This window comes from Triticum aestivum, chromosome 4D (genome assembly GCF_018294505.1).
Source record: "Triticum aestivum cultivar Chinese Spring chromosome 4D, IWGSC CS RefSeq v2.1, whole genome shotgun sequence".
Taxonomy (NCBI): Eukaryota; Viridiplantae; Streptophyta; class Magnoliopsida; order Poales; family Poaceae; genus Triticum; species Triticum aestivum.
In genome coordinates, this window is record NC_057805.1 from 343,990,026 (window position 1) to 344,007,907 (window position 17,882).

The window sequence follows — 17,882 nt, forward strand, 5'->3', positions numbered from 1 at the left end:
GTATGAAAGAATTATAAAGGTGGCTTTGCCACAAATACGATGTCAACTACATGATCATGCAAAGCAATATGACAATGATGAAGCTTGTCATAATAAACGGAACGGTGGTAAGTTGCATGGCAATATATCTCGGAATGGCTATGGAGATGCCATAATAGGTAGGTATGGTGGCTGTTTTGAGGAAGGTATATGAGGGGTGTATGATACCGGTGAAAAGTGCGCGGTATTAAAGAAGCTAGCAATGGTGGAAGGGTGAGAGTGCGTATAATCCATGGACTCAACATTAGTCATAAAGAACTCACATACTTATTGCAAAAATCTATTAGTTATAGAAACAAAGTACTACGCGCATGCTCCTAGGGGGATAGATTGGTAGGAAAAGACCATCGCTCGTCCCCGACCGCCACTCATAAGGAAGACAATCAATAAATAAATCATGCTCCGACTTCATCACATAACGGTTCACCATACGTGCATGCTACGGGAATCACAAACTTTAGAACAAGTATTTATCAAATTCACAACTACTCAACTATCATGACTCTAATATCACCATCTTCATATATCAAAACAATTATCAAGTATCAAACTTTTCTTAGTATTCAATGCACTTATATGAAAGTTTTTATTATACCCATCTTGGATGCCTATCATATTAGGACTAATTTTATAACCAAAGCAAATTACCATGCTGTTCTAAAGGACTCCCAAAATGATATAAGTGAAGCATGACAGATAAATAATTTCTATAAAATATAACCACCACCGTGCTCTAAAAGATATAAGTGAAGCACTAGAGCAAAATTGTTTAACTCAAAAGATATAAGTGAAGCACATAGAGTATTCTAATAAATTCCGAATAATGTGTGTCTCTCTCAAAAGGAGTGTACAGCAAGGATGATTGTGGTGAACTAAAAAGTAAAGACTCAAATCATACAAGACGCTCCAAGCAAAACACATATCATGTGGTGAGTAAAAATAAAGCTCCAAGTAAAGTTACCGACGGACGAAGACAAAAGAGGGGATGCCTTCCGGGGCATCCCCAAGCTTAGGCTTTTTGGTGTCCTTGGATTTTACCTTGGGGTGCCTTGGGAATCCCCAAGCTTAGGATCTTGCCACTCCTTGTTCCACAATCCATCAAATCTTTACCCAAAACTTGAAAACTTCACAACACAAAACTTAACAGAAAATCTCATGAGCTCCGTTAGCGAAAGAAAACAAAACACCACTTCAAGGTACTGTAATGAACTCATTATTTATTTATATTGGTGTTAAACCTACTCTATTCCACTTTTCTATGGTTCATAAACTCCATTACTAGCCATAGATTCATCAAAATAAGCAAACAACACACGAAAAACAGAATCTGTCAAAAACAGAACAGTCTGTAGTAATCTGTAACTAACGCAAACTTCTGGAACTCCAGAAATTCTGAAATAAATTGCTGGACGTGAGGAATTTATCTATTAATCATATGCAAAAATAATCAACTAAATATCACCCTCCAGTAAAAAGTTGTAGCTAATCTCGTGAGCGCTAAAGTTTCTGTTTTTTACAGCAAGATCGCAAAGACTTTCCCCAAGTCTTTCCAAAGGTTTTACTTGGCACAAACACTAATTAAAACACAAAACCACATCTAAACAGAAGCTAGATGTATTATTTATTCCTAAACAGAACCAAAAAGCAAAAAACTAAAATAAAATTGGGTTGCCTCCCAACAAGCGCTATCGTTTAACGCCCCTAGCGAGGCATAAAGGCAAGGATAGATCTAGGTATTGTCATCTTTGGCATGCAATTCTTCAATAAGTCACTTAATACCCTTAGGAGTTTCCTTCTTTTTATTAATTATCAAACTCCTAGGCAAGAAATCGAGAAAATCATTTGTAGCAAAAGGTTCCTTAATGATAGCGAGAAAGTTGGGGTGAACACTTATGGATTTGAGATCCGCACTTCCGTTACTAGAAGTTTCACCCTTATTTTTAGGAACATACATTAATTTGGAAATTTTAGCATTAGAAGGTTTTGGAGTATTTTTCAAGGAAGAAAAGGCAGACCCTAGGTTGGTAATAATATCCTCAATTTTATCAATTCTAGTGGAATCTTGATCTATCTTTTCAATAACCATAGGTTCCTTTTCTTTAAAAAATTTAAGAGCAACTCCTACCTTAGATTCGTATTGGGTAATTTCGTCGTGGATCTTTCTATCCAAATTTTCAATCAACTCTATGGTGGCAACTTTATTTTCAATAATTTCAAACCTTTGCATCACATGTTCCAAAGTTAAAATAGTTCCATTAACCAAAAGAGGTGGTGGGCCAAACAAATCTATCATAGCATTAGAAGAACAAAAAGTATGGCTACCCAAGAAATTTCCTCCGGTAATGGTATCAAGAATATATCTATTCCAAGGAGTGATGCCTACATAAAAATTGTGAAGAAGAACGGAAGTAGATTGCTTCATAGTAGATCTATTTTGCGCATTGAAAATTCCGTGCCAAGCATCTTTTAGATTTTCTCCCTCCCTTTGTTTAAAATTAAGAACTTCATTCTCGGGAGACAAAGGAGTAGATAAAGGACTAGCCATGACGGCACACGGGACACAAAAGGCAAGTGAAAAAGAAGCGAACGGAAAGAGAGGGCGAATAAAACGGCAAGGGTGAAGTGGGGGAGAGGAAAACGAGAGGCAAATGGCAAATAATGTAATGCGGGGGGTAAGAGTTTGTGATGGGTACTTGGTATGTCTTGACTTGTGCGTAGACTCCCCGGAAATGGTGCCAGAAATCCTTCTTGCTACCTCTTGAGCACTGCGTTGGTTTTCCCTTAAAGAGGAAAGGGTGATGCAGCAAAGTAGCGTAAGTATTTCCCTCAGTTTTTGAGAACCAAGGTATCAATCCAGTAGGAGGCCACACGCGAGTCCCTCGTACCTACACAAACAAATAAGAACCTTGCAACCAACGCGATAAAGGGGTTGTCAATCCCTTCACGGCCACTTGCAAAAGTGAGATCTGATAGAGATAATAAGATAATATTTTTGGTATTTTTATGATAAAGACTAAAAGTAAAGAAAGAAAAATAAACGGCGATAGAAATAGCTTGTTGACGGGAAATTAATATGATGGAGAATAGACTCGGGGGCCATAGGTTTCACTAGTGGCTTCTCTCAAGATAGCATAAGTATTACGGTGGGTGAACAAATTACTGTCGAGCAATTGATAGAAAAGTCCATAATTATGAGAATATCTAGGCATGATCATGTATATAGGCATCACGTCCGCGACAAGTAGACCGACTCCTGCCTGCATCTACTACTATTAATCCACACATCGACCGCTATCCAGCATGCATCTAGAGTATTAAGTTCATAAGAACAGAGTAACGTGTTAGGTAAGATGACATGATGTAGAGGGATAAACTCATGCAATATGATATAAACCCCAGCTTTTAATCCTCGATGGCAACAATACAATACGTGTCGTTTCCCCTGCTGTCACTAGGATCGAGCACCGCATGATTGAACCCAAAGCTAAGCACTTCTCCCATTGCAAGAAAGATCAATCTAGTAGGCCAAACCAAACTGATAATTCGAAGAGACTTGCAAAGATAACCGATCATACATAAAAGAATTCAGAGAAGATTCAAATCTTGTTCATAGATAATCTTGATCATAAACCCACAATTCATCGGATCTCGACAAACAGACCGCAAAAAGAGTTGCATCGGATATATCTCCAAGAAGATCGAGGAGAACTTTGTATTGAGATCCGAAGAGAGAGAAGAAGCCATCTAGCTAATAACTATGGACCCGAAGGTCTGTGGTAAACTACTCACACATCATCGGAGAGGCTATGGTGTTGATGTAGAAGCCCTCCGTGATCGATGCCCCCTCCGGCGGAGCACCGGAAAAGGCCCCAAGATGGGATCTCACGGGTACAGAAGGTTGCGGCGGTGGAATTAGGTTTTCGTGGTGCTCCTCGATGGTTTCGGGGTACGTAGGTATATATAGGAGGAAGAAGTAGGTCAGTGGAGCCACGAGGGTGGAGGGCGCGCCCAGGGGGTAGGCGCGCCCCCTGCCTCGTGGCCTCCTCGTTGATTGCTTGAGGTGCACTCCAAGTCCTCTGGATCACGTTTGTTCCAAAAATAACTCTCCCGAAGGTTTCATTCCGTTTGGACTCTGTTTGATATTGCTGTTCTGCGAAACACTGAAATAGGCAAAAAAACAGCAATTTGCACTGGGCCTTGGGTTAATAGGTTAGTCCCAAAAATAATATAAAAGTGTATAAATGAGCCCATTAAACATCCAAAACAGAATATATAATAGCATGGAGCAATCAAAAATTATAGATATGTTGGAGACATATCAACATCCAGAAGCAATACAAGATCATCGGCAACGGGCCGGAGAAGGACTCCGTGGTTGACCTCGCTGAGACCATTATCGACCCCTGATACGCCAAGATGAAAGAAGACAACGATACCAAGGACCTGAACACGTGGGAGGTACCTCTGAATCTAGCCTACATAACCTATTCGGCCAAGGACGCATACGCATGCTACGACATGTACAGGTGGATCTTGGACATGAGGGCGTGTCTGCTTCCCGTAACTGACGAGTAGACGGACTGCCGCAGCGTCATGATCAAGCGTGCCAGGAAGGTCTAGATGTTGTACTTTATCTGTTATAAGCACATTTATCATCTGAGTGTTTCATGCATTAGCCTATGTGTCGTAATTATCTGTTTTGTCCGAAATATTTCTTTTAAGAACCCATTAACCCGTTTGCTTTTTTTAGTGGCTATTTGCTTATGTATGTAACTAGTTCACTTGTCCTTTAAAAAAACTAGTTCACTTGACTGCCGTGCTTTGAATCTCCTCCTCCCAACATATTTGTCGGCGTTCTGGGAACGGGGGTCCCCAGACTTGCCTGCCTGCGGCCCACAGCGTGGCCAAGCAGCAGGTCGTACGGCCGATCTTCGTCAACAAGGCACCCAAGACCCTCGCGAGGGTCCAAGCCTCGTGAGGCGGACGATGCAAGACCGCCTCTGGAGTGGCCTAGCCAAGCAAGCTCACGAGGAGCGGAGATATCAAGGCGAGGCAAACCTCACGAGGCTCTCGTGACGTGAGCCATGACAAACGGTACTAGGCGGGTGCCAGGCGGGCGCCAGTGCGCGCAGCGTCCCTATTTCCTCTTTGGTGCTAAGGAGGCCAGCGTAGGCGAAGAGTACCGAGGCATCAGGCAAAGGTTGCCATATTGGTGCAACGAGACCAAGACCAGGAGGACGGCAGGGTGGAGGTCATCGTGGAGCCCAAGACGGCGTCACCCCAGGGCTTTTCGCAGGCGAAGACCGCTTTTGTCAGGATAGCTTGTACTAGCTGTCCCCCTTCAAATTTGCCCGCCGTTGTTGGCTCCCTTTCCGCTCGATATTTGGGAGGAGGACCAGGGCCTATATAAGTAGAGCTAGCCACCATAGTAGAGGGATGGAATCCTCACGCCACAAGTTCATACGCACAAGAACACCTCAACCTCAGGAGGCTGTTCTTCCCTTGTACTGTTCATCATCAGCCCAAGAGGCAATCCACCACCACCACACTGGACACGCTGCTTGAGCGTGTTGCCGAGCTGCTGGACGTAGCGCGTCGGGAGCACCACCCTTCTGCTATCGACTTCCTCCCCAGGCCACTGCAGGGCCGCGCGGCGAACCTCACCACGTCCGCGCGCCATCGACTACGCTCGGGGGCTTCATCAACATCAGCACGGCCGGCGGCGTAGGGGGCTCCAACTCCCCATGTCGCCCTCGACAAGCACAAGCGAAGCGTCGCCCCCCATGGTCGTGGCCGGATGCCGTATTGTCATCCCCAGGACGCCGTCATGGGCGGGGCAACATGGAGCGTGGGGCACCACGGCGAGGTGTTCAGGGTGACGGCCCCGGAAGCCTACGTGCCCCGCATGATGGACCAAGGGTACGCACCAGAGGACGACCTCGGCCCATTCACTGGAGAAGATTGGGGAGGGGGGCGCTAGGAGCTGAAACCTTCCAAGAACCACAACGATCGCACCGGCAGCGGCAACTACAGGGTACCGCTAGTCTCTCAGGAACAGGCTTATGCTAACCATGGACTACAGATGAATCAGGATGTAGCGTCGATCGACGACCCAGGCACGGCGGCACCCGTCCCAACAAGGGAGACACGCTGGGGGCCACCGAGAGGGAGCCAGGAGCAAGGCCCCTCCCCGCGACTCCTGACGACACCCGGAGGTAGGCCCTCTGCCGGGGAGGCCTCGACAACCCTTCCCCCAGCAGAGGACCTGTGGTCGCCGAGGGAACCGCTGGCGTCCTCTTTCCCTCCTCTGTGTCGTCCTGGTGAATGGTCGGCTCAGAGGAGGTCAAGAGTGGCGCAAGGCGGGGCCCTCGTCTGGCGATATGAAGCAAGGCCGGTACCTATGAAGAAGGCCCAGTGCCTGTGAAGCTCGCCGCCCGTGACACTCTCACGTAATAATGAGTTGGGGCTGTCTACGCCCCGGAGTCTCAGGGGTGCCGGCCTCAGGCCCTGGGGCTCCCTCCCACGCCTAGTGGCAGCACTTAGCTCCGTGCTAGTGAGAAGACTTGAAGACCAGAAGACTAGACTAGGTGCCGGACGCGACCTTTTTCTTTGGATCTCTCTTTTTGTAGCTTTGCTTTCTGGATCTGGATTTGAGTTGAAGCTGAGTTTTTATCGATTCGCGCGGGGGGAGCTTTTTCTCGTTTGAGCAATTTCTTGCCTTCTGGATCTCGTTTTGTTTGGGACTCATGTCCGTCGCCTTTCCCCTATGTAACGCCCCGAGACCGACACTCCAGATGCGTTCCATGTTTTGCGTGTCAGCTCTGTTATTTATTTGTTTGTTGCTTTCATCATAGCATCATCCGCATTGCATCGTTGCCGTCTTTGTTTTTAAAACTTGCATCCGCTCATAGTTGCCGCGTCCCCCTTGCTATCGTTGACCGTTTCGAGACCAACCACCTTGCAACGTTGATCCTCGTTTTCTCTCTTGTCTTCTCCGGGGCCTTTTGTCACACACTTTGTCTTTGTCGACCCCTCTCAGACCACCCTTCGCGCGCGTCCGGAAATTGTCCCGAACCCGACCCGGTTTGTTGTTACCGTTGGGTCCGGATCATCCCCTAACATCTACAAAACATCTCCGTTTTCTCAATTGGACGCTTTAGCCTATTTTTCTCGACCGTTGATTTCGATCGGAGGGACTAGGTAGCCCCTAACCTAATACCCCTGCTATATATACTCGAGGTCCAACCCTAGAAATTAGGAGCTCTGTCCCATCCATTTCGCCGCCGCCACCCGGTCTCGATCCACCTCGGGATCCCCTTCTCCTTGTTCCTCCACCCACCAACAGGACCCCGAGCACCCAATCCACCCCTCGCCGAGCCTCCGAGCAGCAGCCGCCTCCCCGTGCGCGTCTCCTGCATCTTCGTCCTCCAGCCGTGCCCGAGGCAATCGCCTCCTCTGCTCCGGGCGCCTGGCCATCTCCTTCCTCGGGCCCCTGCACGGATCCAGCCACCCCGCTCGATCCGGATAGGACCGAGGCAACAGTCTCCGTCCTCGAGCGCGAGAGGAGCTCGCCCGAGGCTTCCATGACCATGGCCCCGACTCCAGTCGCCTTCCCGCTGCTCTGCTCTCTCTACTTGCTCCCTTGCCTCTCTCTTACTTCCTCCAGCTCTCTCTCCCCCTCATTTTCTCTCTCTTTTGTCTCTGTCCCGTAGGAGTTCTCATCCATGGCGCCAGGAGAAGAGCGCCCCGACCGCTTCGTAACCAGCTCGCCGGAGCAGAGCTCCTCCTCTGCCACCCTTGCCCGTTCCCAGCCGGATCCCGCCAGCAGGGCCCCATCCCCACCTCCGGCGCCCCAAGTTCCGCCGCCGCTGCCGTTCCACTGCCATGGCGCCTCGGCCTCCTCTGCTTCCCGCGGCGCCCAAGTCCCCCTGCGTCGCCGGCGACCCCAGGCAGGCCCCATCGCGCCCTGCCATCTCCCTTGCCGTCTCTTTCTTCTTCACTTCCCCGTTTTCTTCACTGTATTCCCTCTGTCGTCGTTCTTCAGGCAACAGTTGACGCCGTGGATGCTAACCGCCAAGCCGTCGCCTTCCACCACCGCCATGTCCTCGGATCCAGCCGGTTCCCGCGGTCCCTCGCCCCGCCAAGTCCCTCTGCTGCTCCCTGCTTCGCGCCGCTGCCTCCCCTGCGTCCAAAGGAGGACGAACGCCTCTGCGCCCTGCTTCTTGTGCTGTCTAGGAACGAGCGACGTACTGCGCCTGTTGACCTGGCCTCGTGGGCCTCGTCCCTGCCCAGCAAGCGCCAAGGCCCAGCTCGCCCTCCATCTCCTCGCGGCCCAGATCCGCCAGCCCAAGCCGGCCAGTTTGGCCCAATGTGAGCAGCCCCCCCTCCTGTGCACTGTTGGCCCAGCAGATTTCGGCCCGATCTGTTTTTTTACAGATCTGTGATTTTAGCTATTATCCAGAGATGCCAGATTTGCAGAAAAACCCTTGAACTTCATGCATATAATAACTTCACAACCGTGCATCGGATTAAAATAATTTAAACGTGTAAAATGCTTAGAATTTTGTGTAGTTTAATAATTTGCCACTTTCACCCATGTTAAAATTGTTTAAAATGTTGTTTGATTAAATTTGCTAAATGCCATGCTAAAATGATTTAATTCATAACTAAATTAACCGTAACTCGGATTTTAATAAACTTTATATGTAAATGGGGTAGAAAAATGCATAGATTAACATGGTGCACTTCATTTTTCTGTTTAACAACATTAAAATTGTGTTTATGGCAGAACAGTACCAAATCTAAAATATGGACATGAGGATTTTCCGGAATTGTTGTTTTGATTTCCGGCCTCATTTAAACTTGCCTAAATAGTTAGTTTCCATATGCTTCACCTCTTGCCATGGTTAATAACATTTAATATTGTTGGGTACATAACCGAGAGAGAACTAAATAATTGATGTGGTGTTTCCGTCAATATGCAACTCGTTGCATATTGAGCTCCATTTAATTTGTAGTATTGTTTGTTGCACTTTGCCATGCCATGCATCATTAAACCGGACATGCATCATATTTTTTTTGCATCATGCCATGTGTATGTGGTGGTTGTTTACTATGTTGTTTGTTTCTTTCCGGGTTGCTTCTCTCGTTAGCTTTGGTTTCGTTCCGGAGTTGTGAGGATTCGTTCGACTACGTCCGTTTGTCGTCTTCATGGACTCGTTCTTCTTCCTTGCGGGATCTCAGGCAAGATGACCATACCCTCGAAATCACTTCTATCTTTGCTTGCTAGTTGTTCGCTCTATTGCTATGCTGCGCTACCTACCACTTGCTATTCATGCCTCCCATATTGCCATGAACCTCTAACCTTTGTCACCCTTCCTAGCAAACCGTTGTTTGGCTATGTTACCGCTTTTGCTCAGCCCCTCTTATAGCGTTGCTAGTTGCAGGTGAAGATGAAGATTGCTCCATGTTGGATTATGTTTATGTTGGGATATCACAATATCTCTTATTTAATTAATGCATCTATATACTTGGTAAAGGGTGGAAGGCTCAGCCTTATGCCTGGTGTTTTGTTCCACTCTTGCCACCCTAGTTTCCGTCATACCGGTGTTATGTTCCTTGATTTTGCGTTCCTTACGCGGTTGGGTGATTTATGGGACCCCCTTGACAGTTCGCTTTGAATAAAACTCCTCCAGCAAGGCCCAACCTTGGTTTTACCATTTTCCTACCTAAGCCTTTTTCCCTTGGGTTCTGCAGACTCAAGGGTCATCTTTATTTTAAACCCCGGGCCAGTGCTCCTCTGAGTGTTGGTCCAATCTGTCAGTCGCCGGTGGCCACCAGGGGCAACTCTGGGCTGGCCTACCGGAAGCTTGGACAATCCGGTGTGCCCTGAGAACGAGATATGTGCAGCTCCTATCGGGATTTGTCGGCACATTCGGGCGGCTTTGCTGGTCTTGTTTTACCATTGTCGAAATGTCCTGTAAACTAGGATTCCGAGACTGATCGGGTCTTCCTGGGAGAAGGTTTATCCTTCGTTGACCGTGAGATCTTATGATGGGCTAAGTTGGGACACCCCTGCAGGGTATTATCTTCCGAAAGCCGTGCCCGCGGTTATGTGGAAGATGGGAATTTGTTAATATCCGGTTGTAGAGAACTTGACACTTGACTTAATTAAAACGCATCAACCGCGTGTGTAGCCGTGATGGTCTCTTCTCGGCGGAGTCCGGGAAGTGAACACGGTTTCTGGGTTATGTTTGACGTAAGTAGGAGTTCAGGATCACTTCTTGATCATTACTAGTTGACGACCGTTCCGTTGCTTCTCTTCTCGCTCTTATTTGCGTATGTTAGCCACCATATATGCTAGTGCTTGCTGCAGCTCCACCTCACCTTACCCTTTCCTTCCCTTAAGCTTAAATAGTCTTGATCTCGCGGGTGTGAGATTGCTGAGTCCTCGTGACTCACAGATACTTCCAAAACAGTTGCAGGTGCCGATGATACCAGTGCAGGTGACGCAACTGAGCTCAAGTGGGAGCTCGATGAAGATCTTGTCGTTGTGTTGTTCTTTTCATGTTGATCAGTAGTGGAGCCCAGTTGGGACGATCGGGGATCTAGCAGTTGGGTTGTCTTCTTTTCTTTTGGTTCCGTAGTCGGACCTATGTGTGTATTCTGATTGATGTATGATTTATTTATGTATTGTGTGAAGTGGCGATTGTAAGCCAACTCTTTATCCCATTCTTGTTCATTACATGGGATTGTGTGAAGATGACCCTTCTTGCGACAAAACCACAATGCGGTTATGCCTCTAAGTCGTGCCTCGACACGTGGGAGATATAGCCGCATCGTGGGTGTTACAAGTTGGTAATCAGAGCCATCCCCGACTTAGGAGCCCCCTGCTTGATCGAATCGCTGGCGTTGTTGAGTCTAGAACAAAAATGTTTTGAGTCTTAGGATTATATATATCGGAGAGTAGGATTCTTTTTACTCCTCAGTCCCTTCGTCGCTCTGGTGAGGTCTCCTGACGTAGAAGTTTTGACTCTTCTCTCCTCAATTTCACTAAAAAAAATTTGGATCACGCGGGTATCTTGGAATCGTTCCGATGGTTTTGTGACGAGAACATTGTTCTTGGTGCCTCCTGACATTTAGGGGTTGTGGCAGTGTCCCGGGGAGTTGAGCTCCGAGGTGTTGTCGTCACAATTTTATCGTTGCAGTTCTGGAATACCTGAGTTTTGCCGACATCGAAATCTCTTTTATGCAGTTGTTGGTGAGATCACCTCGACGCCACCCAGTACTGGGGAGGGAGTTCGGGAGTATTGCCATAACTTGTATAACGGATGTTTTTCGAAGGTTGAGGTAAACGATTTCCGGAGTTTTCTTGGTTATGTGTTGACGGATGGATACAGCTGGATCTAGGGATTGTTAGTTTGGGTGATATATTTTGTGTCCCCTGTATCCCCAACACCAGATTGCATAACCAGAAAGTTTCGGGAGTTTATAAGTGGGAATTCAAGTAGCTCTTAGGATATCTTTCTGACAGATGCATGATATGAGATTGGGGTTCGACGTCTAGTGGTCCGCCTTTCCACGGTTGGTTTTACAGTGGTCTCGTAGTGTCTTAAAGAGTCCTTGGCTATGCCGACTCGGGGACGCTTCGTATGTCATGTGCACTGCCTTGTACATGATGGTGCTGTACGATCGAGCCCGTGTGGGCCCCACCACGAAAACTTCGGACGAAATCTTTATCATATGTTTGTTCCGGCTTATTCTGCAAGCCAAATCCTTTGTTTTTTTATTTGTGGTATTCGAGTTGCTTCAATGACAAGTGTAGATTCCATACCTTTCCTAAACGGTGTTCTCATATTGCTATGTGAATACTAATCCTTCTTGATCATCGAGGTCGTCATGTTAATTCTTTTCCAACCGGCGTGCTTCTCTTCAAGTGGATCCGATCTTTCCAACATCCGCAAGATCAACTCTAAGTTTTCTCAACGGTGTTTGTTTCATCCGTCCCAAGGTGCCTTTTTTCCCACCCTCCCACCCTCTTTCTTCAAGGACTCAGATTTCTTAATCATGTATCCATCTTATGGATGTGAAGTTTCTCCATTCTTTTCCATCAATGTTCTAATCCGCTGATTCTCAGGAAGATGCTCAGGAAGTTTCAAGTTTATTATTCTTCGTTATTCTTCTTCTCCGGTGGACTAAATTCAAGCCTTCAATGTTGGTCACATTCCTTTCCCTGTTTCAAATGTTTTCTCATGCCGGTGTATCTCTTAATCAGCCACCTCTTGCTATTCATGTTATTTGGAGTGCTGAAGATATCTCGAGGTTGTTATCTCTTTTGAGCCATTTAATTCAACCGGTGCAATCTTCTTTTCTAGTAATCCATTTCAACGGTGTATCTTTTCAGTGGGCCCTAACCCACAGGTTTTTTCCCAGGATCTTACCTGACTCATCTAATTTTTCCGGAGTTATTCTCAAATTCATTGCAAAGTTTGATGTAAGAATGAATTATCATCAGTCAAATATCTTTCTCCAAGATCTTTTAAATTATTTTCATCGTTGGTTCAACCTTTCTAATTTTCATCCCCGAGTATCTCAACAATTCATGGTGGTGTTTCTCATCATCATTCTCAACATTTGAAGACCGAAGAAGAGTTTCTCTTAAATATTGCTCCATTCCCTTCAAGATTCATAGTTCTAGCTTATGCCATCCTCTCATAATTGTTTTCAATTGTGAGAATTCTTTTCATACCCATCCAGAGCATTTCAGAGTTGTTTTCATTTCTTGATCATCCAAAGGCCATCATCTCAGAACTATTCATTCAAGCTTTCAACTCTCGTTCTCCAAATCATACCGGTGCATCACTCAAATATCCTCTAATCAGTTCATGATCTCCTCGTTCTCGTGTATCTAAATTCTGTCAAGTATCTTTATTCTTTTTCTAATTCTTTTCGTTGAATCATGCCTTTGCTACTTTCATTTCAAATTCTTACGGTGGTCCGTTCAAGATTTTTCTCTCCTTTCGTTATCATATCAATTTATTCGTTGTTTCAATCCTACCGGTGTTTCGATGAAGGCCTTCCCAAGTTTGCGCAATATCTATGTTAATCCTTTCTACGAGAATAAGTAGTATGCCAAATCCATTGCTTGTCATCAATCTAAATTGGTGAAGGATACGCGTAATGTAATTCTTATTCTTGTTTCCTCCAAGTGAGTAATTCCTTCTTCCGGAGTTCGTTCATGATATCAAATTCTCGGCTCCAAGTTGTTCATCTTTTCTTTCCAGAGCTCCAAGTTATTTCAATTTTATCATTTAAAAGCTTCATCTAATCATTGCAAGGCTTCTACCGGAGTTCTTTTCAAGTTTCCATTTTGTTTGATCATTCTTTTATTACCGGAGTTCTTCATGGAGGCTCTACATGGTGATTCGTCAAGGATTCCTTTCATTCTTCAATTGTTCTTCAAGATTTCTCTCGGAGTCAAGATCCGTCAAGCTATACTCTAAAATAAACAGGGTGTTCAACACATGTTTTGTTTTGAGGAGTTCAAGCATTCTTCATCTTGCATTCTGAAGTGCAATTCTTTCTACCTTATCTTTTGAGATGGTGCTATGTCATTCTGGATAATTTCCCTTCGGGTTCATGATTCACAAGTTTTCAAGAGTGACATATTTAAATCCATCATTTTCTGTTCGTTCAAGAGATCTTTTCAACCAATCAATCTTTTGTTGGAGTTATATTGGGTTATATTTCACCTACAGCCTTCCCTAAGGAATGTAGCTATTTGTGGTGCTTACCAATGATCCAAGTTTTCTCCTATCCTCTCGGCGAGAGAAGATTTCATCTCTTCGTTGATCTCAAGCAAGCAATTGTTTTCGTTAGTGGCAACAATTTTCACCTCATGTTTTGAGATGTTGCCATAAGCCGACTACAAGCTTATTCTTTTCGTTGTTGGTTTTCCAACAACTCCGTTTAATCCTACTTCGTAAGGATGCTCGTTAAAAATTCATTTATGGTAGGAGATGTTGGTTTCATTCTTCGTTCTATTCACTCCAACTATCTAACTATCATGCTTTGTTTCCGGAGGCTTTGTGATGTTGCTCTCTTCGACAAATTATATTGTTTTGTCAAGATCATGTATTTTTTTCCTTTCTTATCCATTTAGCCGGAGTGTCGTGTTTTCATTCGACTTCTCTCATCTTATCAAGTTTTGTCTCCTCCCTCAATCGGAGTGCGGCCTGAAATCTTTCTTACCCCTTGTGCCATTCTTTCATCAGTTCCGGAGGTAATGTGTTGTTGATTTCATCGAGTATCCTCTCATCTTGACAAGATCATGTTCTATTCCTTCCATTTACAGTCCGAGTGCTGCCCAAATTATATCATTCTTATTCCTTCTTTATCTTGTTTTAACCGGAGTGTTGTGTCTATCATTCCTCTTTTAACTGGAGTCTCATCCAAGTGCTTTCGTTTTTCCAAGTCCTTATTCACCCCTTCCATTTTTCCACCCGGAGCGTTATCGTAATTGATCATTATCGTTCCTTGTACATCTCGTTTCAACCGGAGTGCTTGCATGTACTTCTCGTCCATTGTTCTCGTCATTCATAGCTTTGCAAACTCCAGAGTTCACATGGTGTTCCTTGTTTCTCTTTTCTACCGGAGTCTTCTCAATTTTGTTCAACTCTGTCGTATTCTTCCTTCAAGTTTTCAACCTCTCAAGGTTCTTTGGTTTCACTCTTTTGTCAATGAAGCAACTTAGTTTTACCTCTTCTCTTCCTCTCTCATTTTTCTCTGGTGTCATCCTAGATCTCGAGACGAGATCCTCTTGTAGTGGTGGAGTGTTGTAACGCCCCGAGACCGACGCTCCAGATGCGTTCCATGTTTTGCGTGTCAGCTCTGTTATTTATTTGTTTGTTGCTTTCATCATAGCATCATCCGCATTGCATCGTTGCCGTCTTTGTTTTTAAAACTTGCATCCGCTCATAGTTGCCGCGTCCCCCCTTGCTATCGTTGACCGTTTCGAGACCAACCACCTTGCAACGTTGATCCTCGTTTTCTCTCTTGTCTTCTCCGGGGCCTTTTGTCACACACTTTGTCTTTGTCGACCCCTCTCAGACCACCCCTCGCGCGCGTCCGGAAATTGTCCCGAACCCGACCCGGTTTGTTGTTACCGTTGGGTCCGGATCATCCCCTAACATCTACAAAACATCTCCGTTTTCTCAATTGGACGCTTTAGCCTATTTTTCTCGACCGTTGATTTCGATCGGAGGGACTAGGTAGCCCCTAACCTAATCCCCTGCTATATATACTCGAGGTCCAACCCTAGAAATTAGGAGCTCTGTCCCATCCATTTCGCCGCCGCCACCCGGTCTCGATCCACCTCGGGATCCCCTTCTCCTCGTTCCTCCACCCACCAACAGGACCCCGAGCACCCAATCCACCCCTCGCCGAGCCTCCGAGCAGCAGCCGCCTCCCCGTGCGCGTCTCCTGCATCTTCGTCCTCCAGCCGCGCCCGAGGCAATCGCCTCCTCTGCTCCGGGCGCCTCGGCCATCTCCTTCCTCGGGCCCCTGCACGGATCCAGCCAGCCCGCTCGATCCGGATAGGACCGAGGCAGCAGTCTCCGTCCTCAAGCGCGAGAGGAGTTCGCCCGAGGCTTCCGTGACCATGGCCCCGACTCCAGTCGCCTTCCCCGCTGCTCTGTTCTCTCTACTTGCTCCCTTGCCTCTCTCTTACTTCCTCCAGCTCTCTCTCCCCCTCATTTTCTCTCTCTCTTTTGTCTCTGTCCCGTAGGAGTTCTCATCCATGGCGCCAGGAGAAGAGCGCCCCGACCGCTTCGTAACCAGCTCGCCGGAGCAGAGCTCCTCCTCTGCCACCCTTGCCCGTTCCCAGCCGGATCCCGCCAGCAGGGCCCCGTCCCCACCTCCGGCGCCCCAAGTTCCGCCGCCGCTGCCGTTCCACTGCCATGGCGCCTCGGCCTCCTCTGCTTCCCGCGGCGCCCAAGTTCCCCTGCGTCGCCGGCGACCCCAGGCAGGCCCCGTCGCGCCCTGCCATCTCCCTTGCCGTCTCTTTCTTCTTCACTTCCCCGTTTTCTTCACTGTATTCCTTCTGTCGTCGTTCTTCAGGCAACAGTCGACGCCGTGGATGCTAACCGCCAAGCCGTCGCCTTCCACCACCGCCATGTCCTCGGATCCAGCCGGTTCCCCTGTCCCTCGCCCCGCCAAGTCCCTCTGCTGCTCCCTGCTTCGCGCCGCTGCCTCCCCTACGTCCAAAGGAGGACGAACGCCTCTGCGCCCTGCTTCTTGTTCTGTCCAGGAACGAGCGATGTACTGGGCCTATTGACCTGGCCTCGTGGGCCTCGTCCCTGCCCAGCAAGCGCCAAGGCCCAGCTCGCCCTCCATCTCCTCGCGGCCCAGATCCGCCAGCCCAAGCCGGCCAGTTTGGCCCAATGTGAGCAGCCCCCCCTCCTGTGCACTGTTGGCCCAGCAGATTTCGGCCCGATCTGTTTTTTTTACAGATCTGTGATTTTAGCTATTATCCAGAGATGCCAGATTTGCAGAAAAACCCTTGAACTTCATGCATATAATAACTTCACAACCGTGCATCGGATTAAAATAATTTAAACGTGTAAAATGCTTAGAATTTTGTGTAGTTTAATAATTTGCCACTTTCACCCATGTTAAAAATTGTTCAAATGTTGTTTGATTAAATTTGCTCAAATAACATGCTAAATGATTTAATTCATAACTAATTCACCGTAACTCGGATTTAAATAAACTTTATATGTAAATGGGGTAGAAAAATGCTTAGATTAACATGGTGCACTTCATTTTGCTGTTTAACAATATTAAAATTGTGTTTATGGCAGAACAGTACCAAATCTAGAATATGGACATGAGGATTTTCCGGAATTGTTGTTTATTATTTCCGGCCTCATTTAAACTTGCCTACATAGATAGTTTCCATATGCTTCACCTCTTGCCATGGGTAATAACATTTAATATTGTTGGGTACATAACCGAGAGAGAACTAAATAATTGATGTGGTGTTCCGTCAATATGCAACTCGTTGCATATTGAGCTCCATTTAATTTGTAGTATTGTTTGTTGCACTTTGCCATGCCATGCCTCATTAAACCGAACATGCATCATATTTTTTTTGCATCATGCCATGTGTATGTGGTGGTTGTTTACTATGTTGTTTGTTTCTTTCCGGGTTGTTTCTCTCGTTAGCTTTGGTTTCGTTCCGGAGTTGTGAGGATTCGTTCGACTACGTCCGTTTGTCGTCTTCATGGACTCGTTCTTCTTCCTTGCGGGATCTCAGGCAAGATGACCATACCCTCGAAATCACTTCTATCTTTGCTTGCCAGTTGTTCGCTCTATTGCTATGCCGCGCTACCTACCACTTGCTATTTCATGCCTCCCATATTGCCATGAACCTCTAACCTTTGTCACCTTCCTAGCAAACCGTTGTTTGGCTATGTTACCGCTTTTGCTCAGCCCCTCTTATAGCGTTGCTAGTTGCAGGTGAAGATGAAGATTGCTCCAAGTTGGATTATGTTTATGTTGGGATATCACAATATCTCTTATTTAATTAATGCATCTATATACTTGGTAAAGGGTGGAAGGCTCAGCCTTATGCCTGGTGTTTTGTTCCACTCTTGCCACCCTAGTTTCCGTCATACCGGTGTTATGTTCCTTGATTTTGCGTTCCTTACGCGGTTGGGTGATTTATGGGACCCCCTTGACAGTTCGCTTTGAATAAAACTCCTCCAGCAAGGCCCAACCTTGGTTTTACCATTTTCCTACCTAAGCCTTTTTCCCTTGGGTTCTGCAGACTCAAGGGTCATCTT